At 32.7% G+C, this 20515-nt stretch overlaps 1 protein-coding gene across 1 annotated transcript in view; it reads right to left on the reverse strand.

The window, feature by feature from the left end:
• The window catches only part of phr6-4 ((6-4)-photolyase), an 880148-nt gene that overhangs the window by 366389 nt on the left and 493244 nt on the right, over window positions 1–20515 (reverse strand). The window lies entirely within an intron of this gene.

The raw sequence follows: 20515 nt of genomic DNA on the forward strand, positions 1-20515 counted from the left end.
CTTAGAGTCGAGAGGGTAATATAGAGTCATCGGTCACCGGGTTTTCCAGCCTTGCGAAGAACAACTTCGCAGGTGACGTCTGCCAGTGAATAGCTGACTTGGTTTAATAGTGCCCGTCTTTAGTTAATATAGTCTTTTAGTCGATGAATTGCTTACGGAAATGGTAATAAAAATGTATTTGTTGGCAAGGTAGTTAACACTTAGGTGGCCTCTCAAAAGAACCGATGAAATTGATGGTTAAGTAGGGAACGTAAATACTTATAATGGCCCTAAAAAGTGCCAGTGGTGAAACTTGCAGGCTATTCTTTATTATTATTCCTGATGATGAAGAGCTGGCTACGGGTTGCTTGATTCTTACCCTGGGAGTCTCGATGTACGGAGACTGTGATGGAGGGAGGTACGCTGCTGACCAAAGGATATCTCGTCTCGGGTCGTTCCCTGGATAACTAACTGCTCAATTGCTTATCTTTAGACGGGAACATGTGGGTAAGCGCGTTGGGGACGCGACTACCAAGAAGGTAGCCGTTGTGGCTTCCCGTGACCATCAGAGCTGTTTTCCCTTGCTTACATTTGTAGCCACAAATTCTCTAACTACACCAGGTGGGATGGTGGGACTGCCACACAACTCTGAGGAGTTGGTGCAGATTGTGCTCTGACTAGATAGAGGTAAACGGTACAGTTATTGACACCTCAAGGTAGTGATTGACCTCTGTATATTTTGTATATCTATATGTAAAGACTTCATTTAAAAATGCATGTGGCGGTCAATCACTATCGAGGGGTCAACAACTGTACCCTTTACCCCTATGTCTCCTGGTAGTCTGGCAGAGACGGCATCGGTTGGAATAAATTTTTTTTTTTGATCGCACTCGTCGAGATTCAGGGTGAAGGAACACCTAGGTCCCTTCCCTTTTAAAGAAGAGTGTCGTCCGTAACCGGGATACCCAGTTGCAGGACTATCACCAGCATTCTCTGTACAGCTTGTTGAGCTGCTGAAGCTCGACTCTACCACTATCGATACGCTCCGGCCTATTATAACCACATTTATTTAATTATGTTGCAGGTAGCTTCGATTTTATGTCGACGCCACCTAGCGGATTTTACTGAACTAAAGTGAAAAGCTGGCGTATTTTTGCAAAACTTTGAGCTCATTTATTGCTATTGTTATGAAATTTTTTAAGATAAAAACTATACTAAAACCATCTAGGAAGTATCATGAATCAGTGTGCAAAATTTCAGCAAAATTGGTTCAGTAGTTCTCGCGGTTAGCGATTACAACGGTTTTAGCGACTTTGCTTTATATATTAGTAAGATAAAAGGGCAGTTGTTGTGTGGAGCGCGCAGGGAGTGGAGCCCCACTAATATATACAAATTTATTGGTGGGGCTTAGCCCTCAGGTGCGCCGCGCACTAAAACCCTTAAACCTATTTTGAGTTTATACCTAAGTAGTAAAATTGAAATGTTTTTAATTTTTTCTGTCTTCTAACCTTTTATCAAAAACAATAAATAATATTATCAAAAATATGAGTGCGTTAAATTTTAAGATACACACTAAAATATGATAATTTTGACAGTTTAAGCAATATTTTTGACAAATTAGTTATTTCCCAGAAAACTGCCTTTACGTTCTTTGCACGTTATCACCATTGACAAGAAGTTATGTGAGCTGATGAAGTAGAAGAAATACAAATTAAAGTTTTTGTACAGTTGAGGTAAGGTGATAAATAAAAAATAACAGGTATCCAAGACAAATTCTATTTTTTTATAAAGGGGGTGGTGAATTACCTCCTTTTGTTTGAGCTCTGTTATAAAGGATCCTTACAAAATTTTCTTAAGCTTCTGTGTACAGATGTGAGAGAAGACTATGGGGGAGGCAAATTACCCTATATGTACTTGTTTTCAACATGTTTTAATTAAAACAGAATTACTACAACATTTTCTTTGTATATTCTTAACATTCTCTTAAAATACTTTTTATGAGAATAGTAGAGGGCTGTGGAAAAAGGACATTAAATTTAAGTGGAGGGAGTGTTGGGGTTTACACAAATTTTAATGGGTTAAATTTACAGAAAAATAAAAAAAATTTTGCCTTGTATTGTGAAGAGGGGGGGACCATAGAGTCACCATGAAGGATATGGGAAAATGTGTGGACAGCCTTACTGAAATAACTATATAATACGGGAAGATTTTTTTTTTAAGGCTTATTATTTGTTCATGATGCAAAAAAGCGTGTCTAAAAATTTTTGCCATTCTTCCTATACCGCCGCAAAAATTATTTTTGAATCGGTTTTATTATGATTGATTTGCATTGCTTAACTCTACTTTTATTAACTAGTCTGGTTTTTCATTGCCAAAAACTTGACTGGATCCTACTATTGCAATCAATCTTTCGTTCATAGCTTTTGAAAGAAAATCGTTAAAGTATTTTATTCAAGTAGATCCCAACCAACTTTATGCAGTGAGTTTTATTATTACCCTTTTGAATAAAGTGCAAATCATGTGGCTTAGACTACAATATCTGAACAAAAACGTAGACTCACTGCATGAACTGCTTGAAATTTAAAAACTATGGATCCAGACCTTTTTTGGCCCATTCATAAAATATTTAATAATCAAAGCTTATCTTAAGCAGTGGGAAAATCTTTAATTTGGAAGAATTCCTCTGACCCATGCGCACACACACATGTAGAGCCAGCAATAGTCATTCGTACACACACACACACACACAAACACATCCATTTATCTTAACCCACACGTTTGCGCACACAAACACATATATATTTAAAGATACTCTAGGCTATAAGCAATTTTTATTATGGTCATTATTAAATACCAACGATTATTAAACAGAAGACAACATCATTTGTAGATTCAAAATACATAGGAATAGTTAACATGAATGCTTCATTTTTAAAGAACTTGCATTCTGTAAGTAAATTATCAATTCATTACATCTTTAGTTGCATAACAATCAGAAGGGCTAGACAAAATTTCGTGTACAAAATAATATTCATGTTTTTTATTTTTCGAGATTTCAAAACGGCCAGTCATTAAGCCTTTCGTTTAGAATTGGTCTTAACCAATACAGAAAGTGGATTGTTTGACATAGAATCTGAAAAAACGTATTACGCAAAGTTGACTGAACAGATGAGGTCTGTGGAATTTAAAAAAAAGTCTTAGAAATAGTTGGCAGAACTTTGCGTAATCGGTATCAAAGAAACATACATTTAAGAGACAAATAAATTGAGTTAGGAGGAAATTTTTGCTGAATGCTGCCTGTCATGAAAAACAAGAATTACAAGAACTGAAGTATGGTCCTAAGTAAGATTTTGAAACCATCATTTTCATTAAGCTTTTGTGATATTTCAAAACTATTCATAAACATTTGCTTGGTCCATACAAGTTTTGTATGATTATTTTAAGATACTGTAGAAGGAAATATAAGAGCATCTCAAATTCTTAGACATTGGATAGCTAATGACAATACTTGTGATTAAAAAAGTCATACTGACTTTCCACAATATATTCTTATATTCTAAATAAGTAAATTTGATTAACTAAGCAAAATTCTGTCAATTTACTGCATATGCAAATAATCTTATTACAGCACAGACATCCATCACTGCGCACTTATCAGTAGTATGAAATAAAAAAAACAGTCTGAAAAATTCGTGTGTTTAGTCATTATATCACGTAAGGAAGTTATTCACATTCTATTGAGAACCATACTGTGCATTATTAAGTACATAATTATTAAGATCAGTAACTTTAAGCGAATCTAACCTAAAAAACTTAGTAATTATTCACAGTAATCGTGGGCAGTAGTTGGGTCTGGATTACAACATAGAAATCTTAAGGGGACACCCATGCAGTGATTAATGGCATATTAACTGATGTTGATTTTATAATTATGTGGCGTAATACAACTAAGATATGTAAGGACTAAAACAATTATTACAAAAAAAGTTACATAACAGAAAAAGTTTGTCGTATTAAGATCCTCCAGACAAACATAAAATAAAACTACTTCATTTTTGTGAGAAATGTATTTAGCGATCGTAGCTGAACCTTAGTGCATGCGCTGTAGCAAGTTGTTAAGACACTCTGGCGTTGCACTGCAGTATAAAAATTGTACAGTTTAATTTATTCCTAGGTGGTGACTCTGTTGATACACTCCCTTGCATTCGTTCTTTTTGTTCATTAATCCAATTTTGCTTTTCTTAGGTTTTCCTTTGATTGTAATAAGAAGTCCAGATAGTTAAGATGGTATAGAACGATTGAGTAAACGTATTTTACGCTTAAAGCAGAGAGACTATGTCAAACTTGGATTTGCACGTACATACACTCATACTTATATTGTTAACAGGTTATGAATATTAAAATAGTGTAGTGTGGATGTGTTCTCTAGGTATCTCTAACTGCCATTTTTCTTTTTATGTGATGGAGCCTCCCTCACATTATTTTGCCTTTCTTTCGTTCTCCACGATTTTCGTGCCTTTTTCTTTTGCATGCAGTTGTGATTGCAGAATCTACGAGAGACTTGTCAGGTGATGAGCAATACGTGCCAGGGAGAGAAAGCGAGCCTATAAACCCAGCCTCTCCTTAAGATGTTGAGGATTCACCTCAAGAGATGCTAGAATGGCCTAAATGTTATGAGGATACAGTGGCTAAACGAAAGTAAGATAAGATGTCAGCACTTCTCTGGGAGCTTTAGAGGAAGCAATTAAAAAGGTCAAACTCAAAAAAAGGATGAGTGGCTATAAGTACTACATTGATTCGAAATCTTTCTTCTTGCATTGAATGTTGCTTTTTTCTCTTATGATCATTAATTGTACTTAATTTATATTTTGGAGAGTTCATGATTTCATTCAAAGATGGTACGATTAAGATAGTTTAATTAAGATTGCATGACAGAGGCTCTTTACATTTGCTAGCATTTGTTTGTTCGAAAGTTCGTGAAACTCAAGAGCTTTCTCGTGCTACTTTTTGTGAGGGTTGGCTGGCATCATAATAGAAGAAAAACACGTTGTTGCTAATGCAGTTAGTTATTGGCAAGACGGACACCTTACGATGAGGAGGGGAGGCGCGCGTTAAGGCTATGGCTTGCGTTCGGCCGAGCTAAGTGCACGCGTCTTCTCACGTTATGACTGGTGGTGCCCATAAAATAACAAATGTTGATATTCAGCCATTTTCTCTCTTTGTATGCCTGTCACATATAATGTGGGCACTATTTTTCTCCCGATACACTCTCGCTTATTTTCCATGTTACTCTTACAACTTATTTACTGCCCATACATGCACAAGGACATATAAAAGTATAATACATTTTTATACGTAGTCCCTATTATTTCTAGATAAAATAACCTGAATATGCTAAGCAATATCAAAGAAGTAGATAGACCGATCTAGGCGAGCTTGATAAGGTTCTTATTACTTGTAAAAGCAATCTGGTTATGTTTTTCATAAACAATGAGACCGTTGTATACGTGGGTAATTTAAATTTAAAATTACTTAAATTTGTATCTTAACGTTCATGAATAACACTGTTGTGGTGAGCTGCCTCAGACATGTTGCATTCACATGTTCGAGTTGCTTACCTTAGCACATTCTACAGGTGGTGCGCATTCATTGTGTTTGTGTGTGCGCTCTACTTGTGTCTTTCCCTAGGACACGGTTATATCCGATTGATCAACTCATCCTTTACTTTTCTCTATTTTAACTTGGCTTGGGTTATTTTAGGAGCAACTGCACATTAACATATGCTAGATCTGTTTGATTTACAAAAAAGTGCTGGAAAAATTTGACTTATCCCTAAGCAACAATGCATTCCAAATAAGGGCTCTATAAATAGAAAGATAAATTTGGTTGATACCTAACCTCAAGATAAGCTAAATGACCTGAAAAATAGAAAGATGAATTAAATCGATACTTCTTCTAAAGATAAGCTTAAAGACTTAAAAAATTCAAATATAGATTTTTTTATTAGTAAATTTAAAGAACTGCAAGGTAGAAAAGATAGCTTAAAGACAGAGTTAGATAGTTTTCATAAAGAAATTACATGCGTAAACCATAAATTTCAGATAAAGCTAATAAAAAAAAGTACTCAAAACCCTTCACCCCATAGGTTTATAGTGTCACAAAAAAAAATTTAAGGAAGCCAAGAAAAATAATAAGATCAGGGTGGAGAAGGTAAAAATACTATAGAGTTGCCTTGATTTAATACATGTAGTGGTTCGCTTGTTGTTGACCCTGAAACTCTGCTCCATACACACACAGAGAAGAAATGAGTCAATGATTGTAACAAAAATAAAATTGAATTTGTAGCAGACTCAGGTGCTACAAAACAGTTTGCCTAATCCAAATTTTAATTAAAAATTTTTAATATTGTAAAAAAAATCGACTGAATGTGCAAATAAAGATTCCTCTATGGACTTTACAGCCAAAAAAAAAAGCTATGTTTTGGGAAATAATAACTTAAACAAGATGAGGTTAGTTCAATAATAATGACTTGTTTGTGGTCGATCTTCACTTTACTTTATTCGTATAAAGACTCAGTCTTAATATTCACACGTCTAAGGAAGGTACTGCGTACTGAAACAGCTGTAACATATTTATACGAATAAAGAAAAGTGAAGATCGGCTACAAACAAGTCATTATTATTTAATTAACCTTGAAATATATCTTTATCAAGTAACGACGAATAATATGAATTCGTCAAAACAAGATGATTCTAGATAGAGTCTTATGCGCTGTGGCGTTCGCTGGAAACTTAATTTAACTTCGCTAGTCTGCTAAGAGAGGTATAAGTATCTACTTTGATAAAACAAAGCAAGATATATTCAACCCACGCTTAAATGAGACTCTAATATCTGGTGTTTATAAAAGTCCTCAATGGACAGTGAAGCTTGTGCAAGATGGCCGGAGTGAACAACGGGCCACAAGTAACAATAAGAAGTGTAAAAAAATTATAAATTGTTTCCTAAATTAGAAATGCCTTTGCAGCAAAGACCGAGAAAGTTCAACAAGTTAGCATTAGTGATGAGAGCTACACTAAAAATTTAAACAGTGTATCTATAAGAGTTTGTTTAAATACCACTTCACTGAGTAAGTTTGAGAAAACATTAAAGATAGGAAAATTAATATTTGTGAAAAACTTCTAATAAGTGAGATTCCAGAGGTTCAAAGTCCCTTTGAAGCGAAGTATAAAATATTTTAAAGACATAACAGAGCCATATTCTGGTACTAAAGATTGAAACATGTGTTGACAGAACATCTTAAGGCATTGCAAAAAAAGTATGTGGATAACAAAGATTCCATGAAGGCTGTCTTTGATAATTTTATTTCAACATTTGAGATGCATTCAATTACCTAACTTAAAAGAATGCCTATGAGTACTAGAAAATAGAGGGCAATAAAACCGTTTTAGATAGTTCACACTGCTCAGTCCGTCCACACATCTTCAAGGATACAAATTTATAACTCTGTACATGGACGACTACTCGCGATTGACTATGGCATACCCAGTAAAGGCAAAAAGTGAAGCAGGATGTTGATGAAATAAATTCGTAAAGAGTGCACGAAATCTGGCAGGCTTTAATGCTATGATATGCTACCTCTGAACTAATCTTGGTACAGAGTTAATAGGAGGTGAAATGGTAAAAATTTTCTAGAGGTTGAGAGTTGTCTTAAAGTGACTTAATCAAACTTTGCAGGACAAAGTGTGAGCCTACATATATGACTCCGGGCTTAAAGAGAACACGTATGGCATTTATCAAAATACAAAATAATACGAAATAATAATTTGACCCACAAGTTAAACTATCACCAGATGTATTTTCTAAGGACTAGAAGACGCGAAAACCTTATGAGAGTCAAAATGTGAGATTTGATGAAAAACTAGTATTCAGCGATACCTGGAAAAACATAAGACAGTAAACAAAAATAATCACAGGACAAACAATTATCAAAATAAATGGTTTATTTAGTTTGACAAAGATAGTGAAAAAAATCATTAAAAACTGAAGAAGATCAAGGAGTTGAGAGAAAGTAAGGACGACCCAAGAAAAATAGAGAACTTTTTCAAAATAACTACATTTACCCTGCTGCTGTTAATGACATGAGTTTTGCAGAAGTAAGTGAAATAAACAAGTTGAATTAACTGCTTCAGTCTAAGTGATGTTAATTGTTTGATCACAGAGTTTAAAGATCAAATGACACATGCCCTGATTGCTGGATTAAACAAGGATTCCACAAACTACACAGAAGCTGCCGTAGCTCCAGATCGATTGATGGCTCAGAGCAATCGACGAAAAACTAGAGTTAATTCGTAAAAATCAAGGATAATAGAAAATTGTAAATAGATAAACCATAAATGCTTAAGGAGGCAAGCCAAACATCAGTGACTCTAGATGGGTCCTAAAGAGAAAGACATATGAAGATGGAAACACAGAGTTTCAAGCAAGGTTTGTATTTCGTGGCTTTAAAGACAAGTACGACCAGCAAGAAACCTATGCTTCAGAGTCTAGATTAGGTCTTGTGAGATCAGTGACATCAATTATAAATAAATATAATCGGGAGATTTGCCATGTTAAGACAATGTAATGTTTTATTTTAAGACAGTCTTTGTAAATGGTTCAATTAAGGAATCGATACATGGAGGGATTTATGAAGGTCTGCTTGATAAAGATAGACTTGATAAGTATAAGGTTTGTGAATAAAAAAAAGCCCGTTGTATAATTAAGATCAGTCCTAAAGGATGAAATGAGCGTTATTGTGAAACTGCCTCTAAACTGGGACTACAGTTACATACCACTGAGTCTTTGACTTTATGCATGAAAAGAAGAGAATAATTTTCTAGTCTTAATTCTATATGTATATAATATGATGATAGCTAGCAATTGTGTAAGCAAACTGAATAGAATGCAGGTAGGTCTACAATCTAAGTTTGACATATCAGATCTTGGTGAGGCCAGCACTTTTATAGGTATTCAATGGAAGGAGATAGAAAATACGACACAATTTTACTCACTCAAGCACAATGCATCGGCAAAAAAGCTAGAAAGATTGGGTTTTAATGATTTAAAATCTCAAAGGACACTAACGGTGATAAATTTAGTCTTAAATCGGCAAATAAAGGATAGAGAAAAATCTAAAGATGCTAGCAAGCTAGATGGAACAAATTCAGAGAATGTGTGCTATACAGAGAAGCAGTTAGTAGCATGCTATATTTTTATAACATAGTTGGACCAGATATCTCACATTCTGTGAACGTGTTAAGCAGACACCAAATTTGCCCATCGAAAGAAGATTGGAAAATGGTCAAACGAGTTTAACGATACTTGCAACATACGAGAACTCTGAGATTAACTTACAGAAACTGTTAAGATCGGCTAGAAGCCTATTAAGCTGCAATTTTTCCAAACTGTAAGTGCTTTATTATAACAGGTAGATATCTTATAAGATATCATGGTGATACAGTTGCTTGGAAGACAAAAAAAACAGTATTATGTTGTGATCTCAATCTGCGAAGCAGAATATGTGGCAATGTGTGATGCAAGTTAGAAGTTGATAGGACTGGAACTCTTCAGAAGTCTTATGTTGTCTTAAACTCAAGTACATATGGACCCGTTGTGTGACAATAAGACCACCAGAGCAAATGCTGAGATACATGATGTCAGAAGACTGAGACACATTACTGAAATCAAAGATCACTTCATTGAAGAATGTGTGACTACAGAAAAAAAAACTGTCAAATGGATTCTGTCCAAGAAGTGATTGAAAGATATTTTCACAAAACCTTTGCCATTTAAGTTGCATGAAAAACTAACAAGAAAAATTTTTCATATAAATAAATAACTGATTGCGTGGTAGGAAGAGTTTGACTTAAGAAGGTCAAGATAACAAATTAAAAATAGATAGATTGTAACAGTAGGTTTGTAAACTAATGCTGTTTTCTGTTTATTTTAAGTCGTCCCAATATATAGAATAAGTGATCCCGAAGCTACACTGGTCTCTATCTTTAGCTGTCCACTCATTCAAATTAAATTTTTTTTTTTTATACTTTTTTATCGATGTGTGTCAAAGAAATTCTAAACTAAATTTAAATACGATTGCGAGGTAGTGTGAAATATGTATTTGGATCTCGTAGTTAAATTTTAGTACATGTGCAGTAGAAAGTTGTTAACACGCTGTGGCATTGGATTGCAGTATCTGAATTGAACAGTTTGATTTATTCCCACGCAGTTAGTTTGTCAATAAACTCTCTCGACTTTGTTTTTTCTGTCCATTAATTCAATTTTGCTTTCCTTTAGTTTTTACCGTGATTGTATTAAGACGTCGGCGTTGGTATAAATAGGATAGTACAGACTTTCTATTAATTAAATAAATGTGTTTTATTCTAAAAGCGAAGTGACTGTCTCAAGTTCTTGTTTTCACGTCTTATACTTCAATATTTATATGGCTAATAATTTTATATAAAAAAATATCGAGAACTAAACATTTAGCACATTTAAAAATTTTAGTGTGTTAGAATTGGGTCAGTTACCTCTAGTCCTGATCGTTTGACTTACAAAAATGAAAATATTACTGATAACAATATTTATATGAATGGTTCTGCTTAAGTTTTAGATACTATGTGCATAGGGCTCCTCTACCGTGTGAACTTTATTTAGTAGTTGAAGCAATAGTTATGTCAGTAAGATATAAGGAAAATTGTTTAAGTAAAATATTGAATCATGTACAATAAGTAATTAAAAATTGTATGATAAGGTTCTTGTACCAAAAACAATTATATATAGGTTAGTTATTATCCTTATATTCAATACCATCTAGAAAAGTATAATGTTAGTTACAGCAAATGTAGTGTAATAAAACCTAATTAATGGCGTTGCCGATGCTGAGTTTGGAGAATACAATGCCTTAAGAAAAAAATAACAATTTAAGTTGAAGAAACTATAATAAATCACTTCAATTTTTTAGTACTAATTAAACAAAAAATGGTAAAAATTCTAACCGTCTGAAATTTTATTTTATTAACTATGAAAATAATTATCATTCTTTGAATTCAATCGTATTACATAAATTTAATTTTGAAATATCCCATGCAACTCCGATTTCAAAACTTTGCGATTGATGGAACCGCCTATCCCTTGCTAGATGACAATTACTAGTTTCTTGTAAAAATTGCAAGTAAAAAAGTAGCTGATAGTACATAAAAACGCTAGAGTGATAGTAAATTGCAATAAATACCAATGTATAAAACCACACAAAAGCTGTGTGTTGACTTTTTTTATTCACTCTCACTGTTATTGTCTGCGTTACATAGCACTGTTGTCCAACTACTGCAGGGATCAGACAAATATACTGGCGACGGACTTTCCTCGACTGATGCGAGTCACTGCCCAACAAACCACCAATGGCACCCAGCTTCAGTGGCGAAAAGGAATTCCAGCAGAAGTGCACCATCTCTCCACTCCTAGAGTCTCTAGTACAAGGTGCTTACTACTGCTCGATCTCGATTGGTGATCGACAAACTCAAAGACGACTCCACTCACCCTTAACTGTCTTTTTTTCTCTGTTGAAAGCCACCTACCACCCAAAAAGCCGGTCAAACAATTATGTCACAAATTTGTTATTTGCGTCAGATATCGTCGGATTAGGCAAACTGCAATCTGCAATATGCAACTTAATGTTAAAGAAAAGAACTTTTGTAAAATGATACTCACAAAATTATGGTGTTGTCACAATCTCTATTTAATAATGATCCTTTACAACAGTATTCCGTGCATTTGGTTGTGTGGCGCACGTGCAAGGGTGAGCCACTAGTGCCAAGCTATAAAAAGTAGGCGTGGTCTTGTGCTGCGACTCGCCTTTTTACGCTCACGACACAACCAAGCACGAAATACAAAAATTTAGTATCCTTGTTGTAGCCACTTTGAACTAGAAAGAGAGGTTGAATTTTATGTTACTTAGTAAACAATTGTTAAAAAAATAACTTTATCAAAAAAAAACTTATTACTGCAGAACTACTTTTTAAGCACCATTTTAAGAAAGTGCTTTTCTGCATTGTGCTGCAGATTAAAAAGAAAAGACATCATAAGTTATTAAAACTTTGTGTAGAAGTTGGTAAATTTGATATTTACAATATATGACAACCTTACGTTCTAATTTATCAACAAAGAAGAGTTATAAACTTTTAAGCAAAATCGCTGGTTTTTTCTAATCAGATTTTATAATAAATTTTACCATGTTTGAAGTGAAAAACTGGTTTTCGAAATTTCTTACATTTTCTGAAATTATTCCTAGAATTTGAAAGGGGTTTAATTAAAGTTTTATGAAATTGTATTAAAGCTTTCTCCTTAAAACAACTTTGCTCTTCAAACTCAGAATGCAGCAAGAAAAACCGAAATCATCTTCGAGTTCTTTTACATTAAGAACTAAGGAAAGCCTTTGGTCTGATTGTTGGTTCCTGATGAACAAAAGTTTAATTTATGTGTTTCAAGAAGGAATCTACTGAGCAGTTTGGACAAAACAAAATGTTATATTACTTGGAAAAAAAATTTCCTGTTAAGTAACTAAAACAGCTCAAAAATAAAAGTAATTTGTGTAGAGTGATTAAATTATTTAAGAAAATATGAATGTATAGACATAAGTGTTATTGACCTCCAGAGGGCACTGATATATACTAACAAATCATTGTATTCTGTAACTTAAAGTGTCATCTTCATATGACATGTGACAAAAATGAAATCAACTAATTAAAAAAAAAAATTTATTATTGACGTGTTATGATAGTTCTATTTTTATGAAACGACAGTACAAGTACGTACGTAACGTATTTGACATTAATGATTTTTAAAAACTTTTATTAAAATGTAGAATGAGGTATGGCAGTATCAAAAATACCTCACCTAGTCGTTGGAAGTTTGCCACATCTACATATAGGTATCGATGTTTATTGCACCCATAGGTTGTTTTCAGTGTTTTTGTAACATTTAAAATAATTCTTATGTGTAAGCATTCCTTTGTACAATAGATACAGTCCTATCGCATTTCATAACATGCATAATCAGCATATTGTAACACAAAATTCAAGTTCATCATTCAGTATATTCTAGAAGGAAAATTGCTCTTTGCAATTTTGTGATCATCGCATCAACTATGTATGTCATACAATTACTATTGTTTTAGGATGCAATAATAGATTTTAATGAAACTCAAATGATTTTTTGTTTTATTACTTTTTAAAAAATTTTAATTTTATCAATGGGCTTTTTGCACTTACGTTTGATCAGCTATGAGGAATAAAAACTTACAAAAAAAGTCACTCCTAGCTTTTTTTAGTAGATTAAAAAAACATTATGATTAAGAATATGACAAATCATTCAATCTTATTGATAAGTTTCTTATTAGATATGCAGGATGTTAGCCAATTGGATCTCCGTTAACAAATTTTAAAACCATACTTATGGTTTAAGGAGAATCACTTTTATGAAAAGAAACACCCGCATAGTTTTCAAAATATAATAAGCAGCAATTTGTAGGGACACACAATCAAGAGACTAATGTGCAAGCTTTTAAACAGCCACCAGAACTTACTATACGCAGAGCAATTTAATTTTAGATACCACCCCCTCCCCTACACACGCCACCCCTTGACTCCCATAATATTTTATGTGCCCTCTCTTTGATCTCCCCCTCGAAAAAACTAGATTTTATTTGTTTATTGTACCCCACTACTCATCCCTTGCATATTTCGTGCCCTTTCTCCCTTCTTAAGAGATACTATCTATTAGCCACCCTCACATTTAAAGACTAGACATTGCGAAAAAGTAGATAAAAAAAGGAAATGATTGTAAAAAAGTACTTTTTTGATAAATATTATAAAATTATCTTCTAATGGATGGACAAACATAAAGTAATTTTGAGCTTGTTTGAAAATCCATCAAAGTTCATTTTAATTTAAGAAAATAGTTTAGTCATGCAGAAGTTTGGGTGTAGAGTGTGCATGAGAAGATAATAAATTTTATAGGAGACTTATGCATACAGAACAATTGCAAGGATCCTTAATATATTGACAATACTAAAACTTTGCTAAGATTTCATAATACTTTATTTGTATAGAAAGATTTATTGATATGGTTAAAACACTACTAGCAGTAAATTTTAGAGTCAAGAGCGCTGACGTCACCATGTACTAATTGTGGTTTGATTCTGCTAATGTTAATGCAACCTCCACCTGTATTGACAATTATACAAATATTTTTGTTACTTTTATCTCTTTTTTATAGCAGTAAAACCTACCTTCAACTTGTGATCGGCTTTGCCTCTTTTAACAAAAAAACTTACTGCTGGACCCATTATGAAAAACCAAAATTAAGGTACGAGTAAGACTTAAAATAAAAATAATTAAACATACTACAATTAAAACTTCGTAAATACATTCTTACTCAAAAAATTAAAAAAGCTTACTGCAATGTAGAAAAAAGTAACAATCCATTTCCAGAGACAGTTAACTTTATTTTATTACTATGTACTACGTACAACAATGCTGCATTTGCATAAATGTATTGTAACATTATTTAACCCCCTTGCACACCATCTTATCCCCACTCTTAGCTTTTTTATATAGTATGTTTAGCACCTTTTTATCTTTTATAAACATTAAAACAAAATATAACTTTTACTTGTACTACTTAGATAACCATACATTATTTTAATTAATTCTATGTAATGTGAGGGTAAAAATACATTACTATTTTATTTTGAGCATTATCTGTTAGAAAATTTTCATACTTACATTGATGTTTTGCTATGGAACGCTATTATTTTTTTTCTCAATTTGTTCATTATGTCAATTATGAAACACTTATGAGTATAATACATCGTAAGGTTTTACTCAGTAAATGAACATTAAATGAGCTTACGGAATCTGTGTACGATGGAACTCTCTAGAATTTCTATTTACCAGGAGAAGATAAAAATTCTCTCTTTTTTAAATTGAAACAAAATGGCTACTTTAATTATGTTCAACCCTTCGTTTTCAACTTAAGATATGTTAGTTGTAATGGAAAACACTGAGACTAAAGGAACTAGTCTCTTGTTTCTGCTATTAAAACAATTACTGTTTCACATATGACAGTAATATATTCTTTTTCTCATAGTCTTCGTTTTATTTTTAATGGATACTAAACACATCAAACCTACCTAACCCTTCACGTTATAACCGAGTTAAGTGTGTATGGAGATTTAACTTTTCTTTCGAAGATTTCTTACATCAACCTGTGATATTTCATAAAAATTAAGCATAAATATTTATATAATCCATGGATAATAGTTTTATTTAAGGAAAATTAATAAAGTCAATGATGTATTATATTTAAACTTTCATTTTTTTTTTCAACTCCTTAGAAAACTTTAAACTTACTCTAAGTAATATTTCGATCTTTAGCTCTTTTTACCTATTGTCTTTTGACCATAACTTTATCATAAACATGAAACCACTGGTTTTGTTGATGTAACATACTTGTATAATAACCTTTCGATACTTTATCGTGGTAAAACACTCTGTTAGTGACCTTATACTTTGTACTATTTATGTTTCATTTACATCTTGTAGTTGCATTTTGGAGTTAATCATTTAAATTGCACTTTGTTAGTTTTAAATCAGTTATAAATTATACAATAACTACAGAATGACTAATTGTTGTATTAATTTCTCAAGGTTTTGTGCTTGACATCTATAATTCTTATAATATTCTATTTTTTTCCAACTTTTTGTGTTGTCATCTATTACTTCTTAAAGTGTACGACTTTCAGAATTTTTTTGCAGAGAAAAAGTTACACCATTCATTATGATTTTGTTCATCACAACCAGGACATTCTACTGATACGTTTCGTTTGAAATAGTAGCAAAAACAAAGTAAATTTTTAACGCACTGGCTGATTTTATAAGCTAAGACAGTAGGATCTTACAAAAAGTTAAAGGTTTAAATAACATCATATTATAATTGTTTTGTTACTATTATTAATTTAAATAAGATATTATTTATTAAAGGAGGTTGACTAAAAGGACTCTGAAAATAAGTGAAATACTTGAAAAAATTATATGAGGTCTCTCCAAATAGCTACGATATTTTGCTGTCTCAAGAGTTGTAGTAGTTGTTTACAATTTTCCAGGTAATAAGAAATACCATGACGTGCTTAGTGTATGCTATCTACTTACCAGCTAAGAATGGCGTATTAAGAAGTTCTCAACAAACAATAAATAATGTTTAATAACGCTAAAAGAACATAACTCTTTATTTTTTATACCTTATAATCAAATACATTTTTAAAACATTTTTTTTTAAACAAATCAGTAAAAAAAACTGTTTTTATTTTACTACTTAGCGTAGGGGGATAAATTACTAAATTTCATTCTGAATACTTTTTAAATACATCAAAATTTTTAAAAGCAGTTAAAAAATGTCTTCTAGTTATGAGTAAGCTTATTAGAAAAGAATAAACAAATATAAATAAATTTTCAAAGCAACCTTAAAAAAAATTTCTTTTGAAGTATTTTACTTATTGACTCTCATAAAAGCCTAGGTTAAATAGTAAAATAATAGTAGTTTTCCTACGAGTTTGGAAAGTCTCTGTTTGCGAACCGAGAGGTTTGTGGCCCGAGCCGAAGGCGAGGGACGTAACAAGGTTTGTAAAGGAGACTTTTCGAACGAGTTTTGGAAGACTGCTTTTTCGCCCGAGGAAATACCAACCTGCCAAAACCACCCGAGGGCGGAAAAATAATTTTTTCAAAAAATCGTCTGGCAAATATATTAAAAATATTGCACGCATTCTTATTGTTCTGAAAAAAAATATAATTTTTGTCCAGTGTTACCTAATATACTTCAGTCTTGTACCATCATGTTTTGAAAACTTTAAAAATGTTTGGACATAAATTGACAGTATCAAAGTAGCCATTTGAAAACCAAAGAATTTATTCCATCAAATTTCTACATACTCACGTTTTAAGGGCTATCAAACCTTTTGAATTAGTATACCTATTTTTTCTAGTTTTGAATACTAGCTTCTAAGTATATAAGCTATAAAACATAATACTATTCAAATAATACTATTAAGAGCTCATGTTCACAGTAATAAGAAAATCTTCTTATAATAATATGTACTTTTGTAGCATATTTCGTATAATTTTTTATGTCCGATTATATTTTATGTCTACTGAGTCGAGACCTAGAACTTTTATGCAATAGTCACCCAATCCAATAGCACTCATTAACAAGGCCTTCACTTGCAGCTTTGTGCATTATAAACGCCAATGCTTGTTGGCAAAATTCTTATCGTTATAAAAACGGACTATTAACTGTGTGCAAATTTAAAAAAGATAGAAAAAAAAACGAGAGCAGAGCTCCTAGTAAGGAAAATTGTAGACTTCTAGGATTTATGAAGATTCAATGTACTATCGATTGTATATTATTAAGTTTTTTAACTACTAAGTTGTTAGACACAGCGATAACAATAAATATCATAAACGTTAGGTTTAAAGTATGATTAATAAAACACTAGTCCTTTTAGAAATATTTTTTAACCTAGAAATCGTTTCATGACAACCTACAGTAATAGCGTTTTTAACGCTTTCGCTATTACATTGTTGTGCGTCTTCTAACTTCTTAATAGTATTGCTACTCATACTTAAATTTATAAATTATAAAAGATGTTTGATTTCAAAAACATTTTGTTATATATTCACATTGTCGTAAATAAGATTAAATCATCATTTGGTTTTTAAATATGAAATTTAATTTGCATTTAATATTTAGGGATAAGCTTGGAAGGCTTACAGGAGGCAGAGCCCCATGAGTATACATATATATATACACACACACATATATATATATATACTTATAAATTATGAATTAAAATGTATAAAATATTCCACATACCCCCCACTGCCCCCCCCCCTAACTGTCCCTTAAAAGCTCTCACACAGCACCCCCACTGTCCCCACAAATAAAGAGGAAATTCATCTTGTTTCTACGTTATTTTTACCTAATCAATATTAGATAAAGCTTCCCACCAACCTCAACGGCCCCTCCCCACCTCCACCGCCCTTCCACTTTTTTTGCCCCCCACCACCTTCCTATTACTCTCTCTGGTTTCTACAATTTGACTATATAATATGACCTTAAGCCTTACTTTTTTATTTTGATTTAAGTTTTCACACTACATGGAGATATTTGTTTGATTATTATTACTGTAGTCTTAGATTTAAATGTAGTTATATGCCTAATTAAGTAGTTAAAACTACTAATTTCTGACAGAGGCAATCATGCATTTGAGTGATTCTGCTGTAACTTGCTCAGATTGTGTCCAGTACTCATACTCACGTGCCGTAATGAAATCCAAAACCTTAAGAACGTCAAATTGTGTTAAATGTTGTCGACTTTATTTGACAAATTATCTTATGCCAATACATTGATCCCTTCATTGAGATAATCGATCATTTAGAATAAAATTTTTAATTCTGATCCATGTCCCCAACTCAATTTCACTCATGAAGCTTTCATTGGTAAATAATAAGGTCTTATGCCGCTTGGGCATGAAAGCATTATATACTCTAGCTAGTGGTGATTAGATTTATATCTTAGTCACACCAAAAATCAACAAAGAAGAGTGAGTTTTCACTGTATACATTTTGTCTACATATTTGCACCATAATCGGGGTTTGAACAAAAATCAGCTTAAACTAGTAATTTTTTGGTTTGAAAATGCTAACCAATGACCACTTTTCAAAAAATGAGACTAAAATAAATTAATCCTTATCATATTAGTACCTGAATTTGTTACCTCTCGAATAGCCAAGCTCTTCTTTTTGTGTATTTCGCGCGTACAAACACTTCATTCCGTTCCGACCCTTATGGAAGAACCACTCGGTGTGCGTGTGTACCTACACAAACTACAGTTTTTTATTGCATTTTAGGATAGTAAATGAATTGTGGGTGGAAAAGTCATTGTAATACGTCTATGAGTCGTATGAGCACTACAAACATTGAAAATTCTATTCCAAACTTTTCCATTCCAACCCTACCTCATCTCAAAGTGCCATTTTTTTTTCCTTTTAGAGCAATTCATCTCAGCCAAACTTTTTTTTCATCACTGTTGGGCTAAAAAACGAGACATATGTCTCAAGGTTTCAGCCAATTGGCCCTTTTTCGCTACATGAATGCAAAAACGATGGTGCTGCTTCTAACCTTAGTAGCCAAGTGGTACACTCCATTTAGTGTCTTCATCTGGGCTTAAGTGAAAGCAAAAACAAAGTCATAATGATTTAAAAAGAGATCTCCCAATTTTTCGCACCAAATGAAAAGTTATAGTGATTCTATAAAAAATACTGAATTTTAGCCACTATCATATTATTAGCGATATTTACGTTCTTATTGAAACAGCTGTAACTTTTGAATAAAGGCACAAAATCAAACCAAATTTTTTATAATCAATAGATCTTGATCCCAGTTTTTTTTAAGCCTATTGAGAACACTTGAACTGTTGAAGGAGCTTAGCTCCCCGTGCTAGAAAGTAATACAATTTTTCGAAAATCGATGAAAGCCGAGTTTTATAAAATTTCGTTTAACTGTTGACCAGCAAATTTTATAGTTGCTTTGCTCTTAATATTTATTACTGATGCTGTGTACAGTAGAAATAACATGAAAAAAAATTTTTTTGAACCAACTTCTTTTTAAACAATTTTTCAAGTTAATCTGAGTAAGTTATGGCAGAATCACCCATATACATATGTGGCCCCCCCGTCCCAGAAAAGAGGAAACAAACGAAAACGCGGTCAAGTACGAAAAAGTTTAACGTTTATTCAATTAATACAATTTTATATGCAGCTTGTTCTGCTGGATAGGCGCGCGTGTGTCTTGCTTGACTGCTAAGCGTAATCTGCCTCAACTGGTTAGAACGCCACACTCACGTGGCAGAACGGGTCATAGTAGTCTGAATACCAGGAGATGGTAGTACTGTATGATGCTGGTGTTGCAAACACTTCGCACGTCGTTAAAAGCTGCTTGCGCAGTTTTTCTTTGTTCCCCCTTTCCTGGGACGGGGGACCACACATACATGGTTGCTTATGGTGCAAGCTTTCACGGGCAAAATAGAAAACTATAGCAGCTGTATAAAAACCTGGCTTATAAAACCCTAACGCCACCTGATGATTAAAAAAAAATCTATCGAAATCAGCTACTGTTGTTTTAATTTTTAATGACATGAAGTCTTATATTATGTTAATTGTAGCACTGGGACTGTTATTTTTTTTAACACCAAGTTACTATAGAGATAACTTATGCGGTAAACTATTATTTGCTAATGTATCATAAAAGTGATGGTCTCTAATTATTTCCTGTATCGATTAGAAGTAGCTTAAAAAGCGATGATAAATATTGAATAAAGATTTTTGCAATGAAGTAAATTGGAGAACAAAAATAAATAATAATCAAACATATGCTAATAATATATACT

Source organism: Copidosoma floridanum, unplaced genomic scaffold, assembly GCF_036245765.1.
Source record: "Copidosoma floridanum isolate Cflo_tuat_1 unplaced genomic scaffold, Cflo_Japanese_pri ptg000005l, whole genome shotgun sequence".
NCBI lineage: Eukaryota > Metazoa > Arthropoda > Insecta > Hymenoptera > Encyrtidae > Copidosoma > Copidosoma floridanum.